At 37.8% G+C, this 7,084-nt stretch overlaps 1 long non-coding RNA gene across 1 annotated transcript; it reads right to left on the bottom strand.

Annotated features, from left to right (window-relative positions):
* Nucleotides 1-4,703: 4,703 nt before the first annotated feature.
* On the bottom strand, nt 4,704-6,577 carry LOC113937270. Its single transcript, XR_003524571.1, has 3 exons — nt 6,499-6,577; nt 5,935-6,005; nt 4,704-5,018 (listed from the first exon to the last, which is right to left on the bottom strand). It is a non-coding gene; the product is annotated as an uncharacterized LOC113937270 (long non-coding RNA).
* Between the last annotated feature and the right edge of the window lie 507 nt (nt 6,578-7,084).

Here is a 7,084-nt window from a genome sequence, read left to right as displayed (position 1 = left end):
GATGTGGAATGATCTTTTCTTCTATTTGAATTAATAATATTGAGGATACGTTCGGCTAGAAAAAGATAAAAAGGACTTTCTTGCCTCTATTTGGTTAAAATATAAGAAAAATGCTACATTCTGTGTTAAGACAGACTTTCAAATTCAGTGTGACGATCATTTGAAATTCCAATCAGGCTGCTTAGATTCTGTTGCTAAAAAAAAAAAAAAAAAAAAAAAGGCAGTATCTAAAATAAAGTATCTAATAACTACTTGAGGAAAAATATATTTGCTTCTACAGTAGAATGCATCAGATCTGATGATTCTTAGCAAAATTTCGTGGTTTGGTCAGCCCTGGCAGGTTAATAGGATGAAATGCTTGGTTGACTGATTGATTATTTATGCAGAAATCATCATTATGATAAGAAAAAAGAAGTCGACTCAAAGGTTCCAAGTAAGAGGGCATCTGTATGTGGCTAAGAGGGGAGGTGAAGACAAGAGCGGGAGAGAGGGGGTAACTCTGTATATTCCGGTTAGAATAAACTGGGGAGGTCAGCTGAATTTTTCAAGTGAAGCTACAATAGGAGCCTGGTGTTCCCAAACAGCTTCTCAGGTCTATGTTGTCCGTAATCTCAGAGGGATTAAAAATGAAGTAACATTGCCACCCACCCAGATACTGTGACTTAGCTTTAGGCAGACCCCAAAGTTCTTAAAAATGCCAGTGCAGTGGCTTCTACATGAACACTGAAAAAAAAAACCTAAATTAAGTAGCTGCTGAGATGTGAGAAACACAAGTCAAGGAAAATTCCCTCTGTGTCTTCATGTTTGTTTTTAAGGTATAGGTTCAGTGATATGGATGTGATACATCCATTAAATTCTCTGGTATTTTTTATTAGCCATGAAAACTCCACTTATGTAAATTCCTTTTAATTTTTCCTAAATTTTGCTCAGGATTTTCATTTGTGAATGTAATTCATATTAGGAAAACAGTACCAAATTACATTTTTGAAACACTTTTCCTCCTATTCAAAATCAATATATTATAGCTCACTGTGTATTTGTTAAGAAGCATTCAAAATCCAATAGCTTAGCCTCTTTTTTGACTAGCATCCCAACATATTAGGTTTTTCATCAAATAGGAAAAACATTATAAAAGAAAAATAATAATAGCCCACAGATAAATGGTTTGGCAACTTTCAAGAGGTTAAATACGCTGCTGCCTTTTTATACAGGAATTGTAAAAGGTGAGACCATTTTCTAATTCTTATGATGTTGACATCCGTGGAATCAAGGTGGCCTGGATGTCATGTTTTAAGTCAGAGAACGGTTATTGGCTAAAAAGAAAAAAAAAGTTAAATTACGGTGCTATATGAACTTTATCTCAAGTGTTTTTCTAAGCCATTTCATAAACAAAAGCAAAGTAATGTAAGATTAAGCAAAAACAAAAAAATTCTTCCTTTGTTCACACAATTATATGTCCAGAAGATAATAAGTATACGTTGTTTAGGTATCATTTAAGTGCTATCTCAAATGCTTTTCATTTTTGTGAAGTAAACCAAGGTTGGCTCACTACACAGTTTGTATATGTATTTATTTCCACCCCAAAATTTTGCAAGAAAAAAGAAGTAACAGGGCCCTTATCTCTCTGACTCTGTAGGAAATATCTTTTTTTTTTACCCATGATTTTAGAGATAAAATTAACTCCTCAAAAATAAAATGCTTTCTTCAGAATGTTTAACAACTTTACAAAGAGAAAAATCAGTATTTTATTCATTATTTGCAAATAAAATATTACAATAAAATGCTTGTCCTCATTTTAAATGGATGCACTATATTAACAAACAGAATATTCAAGGCTTAACTCAAATGATTAAAAACTGTAGCTGTCTCATTAATATAGGATTTTAAGGTAATGGCATACGGCTCATTGGTTCTTTGTGTGAATAATGTGATCAAATGAAGGGGGGGAGGGGAGGAAGGCTAAAAGAGTATGGAATCATAAGAGCTTATTTCCATTGCCCATGAGGAAAATATATAGAATCGTATCCCCACCCCCATTTTCCCCCCAAAATGATTTTGAAATGTTGAAATACACCTTTTGGGGCTAGTGTTTGTCAACACTGATGGCTAAAACGTACCTGGAGGAAAAAAACAATGTGCTTCTTGATTTGGATTGTTACCAACTGACTGTCTAAATTTCTCTTCTACTTGAATTACAAGGGTTATATTTTGATTTTGATTGTAACTCTTGTATGAGTCTCCAGGTATGATGAGACAGGGAGCGCACGCGTGCACGTGCGCACACACACACACACCTCTGACCTACTACCTTTAGTCTGTTACTTATTATCAACATATCACACGTTTGCCCATTTGAACAGCATCTTTGTTCCAGATCTGTGAAATTATTTCACGAACTATAGTAAGTCCCTTAACAATTGTTATTTTATTAGGATATAGTCCACTTTCCAGATCCAAAAGTAAAATCACAGCGAAAAATGATTATTCCAAGCAAGAACTAAAAGTAATTTAAAAAATCTAACTCCTTACTCAAATTATTTTTTCTCAAGTGTTTAGACCATTTCTTATCTCTCTCAAGAGTGCTGAAAATCTACACACATGCAATAAAACCTTTAAACCATGTTACCTAAACACTGCATCTACTATGTGAAAAAAACAGAAATCTCACACCACATTCATTTATAGTAATAATTTCATGCTTTGTCAGCATGTCATCTATTATCAAAATTGTGGACAAATATCCAGATTAATTTGTTCGACAATAGGGCACCACTGCATTACAATGGAAGGCTTTTCTTTTCTTTCTTTGTATTCCAAATCCTGTAAGATAGGGCAAAAATAAACAAAAGAAATACACATGATATGTATACACAGTGTGCAATCTATGTATTTAAAGAGACAGAGTTTTTATCACATAAAGGTAGCCAGTGTTTTCCCGGAAAAACTGACTCAAAGAAAACCCAAATCAATGTTCAGTAGACAATGGAACAATTAAAAGGAGTCATTTCTGAACGAGTCTCTTGCACTGCAGCTTAGGATGTATCTTTAGGGTTAAGCGGGCAGCAGTGGAGCCTCCTATAATCTCTGCATTCTGGAAGGCAGTTTGCTCCAGGGCCTCCACTGGCTCTTCCCTGTGCTTGGTCTCTGCCACTGCTTTGCCCTGCCTCCCTGTGTCCAACGTCAAAATCACACACAGGCAATAGGAAGAAAGCCCTCTGCTTCCGCAGTCATTGTGAGTGATGGCGATGCACTAGCACGATGGCGAAAGTGCCCGAGCCACAGGGCTGCCTCCAATCACTGGCAATTTTCGGAGGCTCCCTGAATTCCTCCTTCTGTCCATCCCAGGCCCTGGGAGGGAGCTGCACTGGGAAACAGAGGCATCCTCGGGAAACCGTTGCATCTTAAGATTTCTATACCGTGCATTTGGAGCCTCTTTTTTCACGAGGATTAGAAAAATACCACCTCACATCTATTCCCAGTGAATGTCACAAATCTGTTCTCAGACTAAAGAATATCCTTTTCAAGAGAAGATGCTAAAAATCCCAAAGCTGACAGCTAATATTTTTGTTCCATTTTAATTAAATGCCTAAAACCCTAAAGGCATCCACAGTATTCATTCCAAGAGTTATTTATCTAGATAAACTGTGTATTAGTGTAGGTGAGAGATTATCATTTTATCACATTTTATAAATTACACGTGGCTACATGCCTGCATATCTCAGTCTCTGCTTCCAGCAGATACTGTATTTCTTAAAACATCACAAACAGCATTTGATTTTTTTATGCTACAGTTTTCAGAAATATGCATTATCACATTTTATTTACAATATAGGTTAGGTACATATTCTGCTGTGGAGATGCTTTGCCAGATAATTGTGCTCCAGATAATTGTGCTCCAGCTAACCTACGTAAACAGTCTTCAAATGGCAAAAAGATGGACTTATGCTTAAAGTTCTCGATAAGGAACTAAATATACTTTCGCAGCCTCCACACATTCCTGAAGGCAGATCCTGCTGTGGCCGCCTCTCTAAGCAATGCAGCGGGTGTTTGCATATCTGCATAAGATGCTGCAGCGTGGCCAAGTGCTTGAATCCTTTCCAGAACGAGGGCGCATTCGTGATTGGTCCAATTGATCACTGCAGTCACTTGATATTACATAAAAGGTTGGTGTTGAAGCATATGGATTGGATAATAATCAAAGTTGTTCTGACATGGTCTATTTAATAATTCAAAAAGGAAAATTTGAAAATGATTCTGCACAAAGCTGCAGCGCCCGGTTGACACTTTATTTATATCAAATGCTCGTTGTGTAGTTTGTGAGCTGTGCAGATTGCCTGTTCGATGTAGTTCTTTTTCTAAAGCATCAATATTCCAAATCACCGTCAGCAAACAGTCGTGCACATCACCTGTCACTATGGAAGGGCTGAAGTGTTCAGTTTCTCCGTACACTGAGGTAGCACAAACCAACCCGTGGAAAAAAATCACCATTTGTGAATGTACCCAAAATGTAACATAGGGCAGGGTTAAAGATTGGGTGAACTTGATTAGACAACCTGGAGAGAAAATACTTATTGGTAACATTCACGAGTGGTCAGAGAGTTTCTATTTCATATATTCTTTATATCGACTCGCTTGAGAAATGCAGGGGGAATGCAGCTGGATTAGTGATACTAACCTCCTCTCAGATGAACATGGACTGGAGCTGTTTCAGTAGGGTGGAAAAAAAGAGCCAGATGTTCATGGTTCCATGGGCTAAGCTTAAACCCTTAAAAAGGCTCTGAGCACGATGGGGTATAGGCAGGCAGATTTTCACACTCCAGAGGTGGGGCCTCCTCCACATCTTTTAAGACCCCCATTGGCCAGTGCCCTTGCTGGTCACCCTTTTGGCCCCAAGGGCACATCTTCTCTCTCACCATTTGTGAACCTCATCTCCCACACCTGTGACCTGGGAAGAGCACTGCGATGTATCACGGGCTTTCCTTCGGACTACTCTAATCGAAGAGCTGCCTCAGATGGCCCTGTGGAATTTTTAAAAATCTGCTTTGTAAATACCAAGTGGTAACAATTTAAGTCATGAAAAGCAAAGCGAATCGTTACTGAAGTTCAGGAAATATATTCCTGTCTTACATTATACTTATACTTTTGGTCTCAAAAGCTACTCACAGTGTATAGCTCCTTCACATATATACAAGTTCATGATACATAACAGCAACCCTGGCAAAGGTTTTGACACCATAAACAAGTACGGGTCACATGTTGCGATAATCGCATGCTATTTTAAATGCTAGACTGACCCCTAATGTTTCTTCTCATTAAAAAATTATCAGAAAGATTTTAATCTTGAAGAAAAGCTGCAATCTTTAGTACATCTTCTAATCTTTTGTAAGAATCGATGCATGAAATGCTGACATATATCCAGCCTCAGAATGAACTAATTTGATAGCCATGGCCCATACTTCTTAGCAGCAAATCAAAATGCGCTCATAAGACACCTGGCTGTCAAAGGTAATGTTTTTCTATGTATAAAAAGGTTTAAGAACATTTTCTCTTTTCTGTAAAGGAATCTAAGAAAGACAGATGACAATCAACATGCAAGAGACTTCTAAAGTGAAAATAAAACAAATTAGCTGAAATAAGAGGACAGCAAAGTGTGATCACGCACACTCAGAAAGGTCCACCTTTCTTGGCCTATGTGTCCTTGATTTCAATCCCCAAACTACTTATAACTCATCACCATTGCTATCTGCTACAGTTAATATTTAAGATGAGATAAGACAAGGTGGGATGCCATTTAACATTCCCCTAAGTTATCGTCATTGGAAATGAGTATGTCTATCTGTAGCTTCAGATCATCCTAGCGAACTTCCAGGGAGAAGAGGGGAAATCTGTGCTCTTTAATAAAAACCTCCACTTTTTCTTGCAAGTATTTCTTACCATGATGAAGCAGTTACATTGTGCTCACATGCAAAGTTGCACTCACAGACTTCAATTTTCTGAAGAATGCTCTGGGTGAATTTAACAAACAAGAGAGTTAGGGACACACGGCATTAAGATAAATTAAGAAGGCCTCAGGCCGAAAATCGTAGGTTCAACTTTTCATTTCTAATCAAAACTTTTAACTCCTGCTAAAGAGAATGTAATCAAGGGGCAACATGGAAGGTCACAGGTGAGGAGAAGACCAGGACATCCATGTGCACGTGATCTTTATCCTGGGATCTGAGTCCAAAAATCTAGATGCTGACCAAGGGAGTTGATAGCATTCTTTCTTGGTCTACCCTTATCCATGCCATTCCTTGGTCACTAATTCTACCTCTGATCTGGTCTGTTCATCTCCCATATAAATGAAACAAAGAGGCAAAAAGAACAACAACAAAAAAAACCCTGCATTACTTTATTTCATATTTGTAACCTAATCTCATCTTGAAAAGTATTTTATAAGCTTCATTAACCCCATTTTATTGATGATGAACCTAAAGCCTAGAAAGTTTAAAAACCTACCTGGTGTCCGGTCCCTGATAAAGTGGTGAAGCTGGGTTTTTAACTTTGAGCTTAAAGTCCAAGTTCAGTGACTTGTCCCTTAACTGAACTACAAATAATCAATGATAACAAATGAGCCATACACATGTCATCAACTTGGATAATCAGCATCCTCTACTTATATAAAGGGCAGTCCTCCACTCCATTATCTGTTACCTAATAATTGATTTAGATAATGATTAATAAGTACACACATATTGTCGATTGTGATTCATAGAACTGAGCCCCCGTCATAAAACATTAATCACAGAAATATGACAGAAGGGACAGAGGATTAGTCAAAGGCTTTCTAAACCACCCTCCCCCCAAGACAAAAGTCAACAACATGATTATTTAATGACACCATAGTATTTCTCTGTAGGAGCTTATCTCCGGGGCAGACTATTGTCACTTTCCCCCATAATGCTGCTGCTGTTTTTAGCCTGGCTTCCAAAGGTGGAAATTTAGAGAGTCCCCTGCCAATAAAGAGCCATCCCGTCACTTGCTTCTTCTGGGCCAATGAGAAGTGTATGGGACAGCCCATCTGAAACTGTTTCCCATTCTCTAG

This window comes from Zalophus californianus, chromosome 4 (genome assembly GCF_009762305.2).
Source record: "Zalophus californianus isolate mZalCal1 chromosome 4, mZalCal1.pri.v2, whole genome shotgun sequence".
NCBI lineage: Eukaryota > Metazoa > Chordata > Mammalia > Carnivora > Otariidae > Zalophus > Zalophus californianus.
The sequence above is the reverse complement of the archived record's forward strand: the minus strand, read 5'-3'. Positions and strand labels throughout refer to the sequence as shown.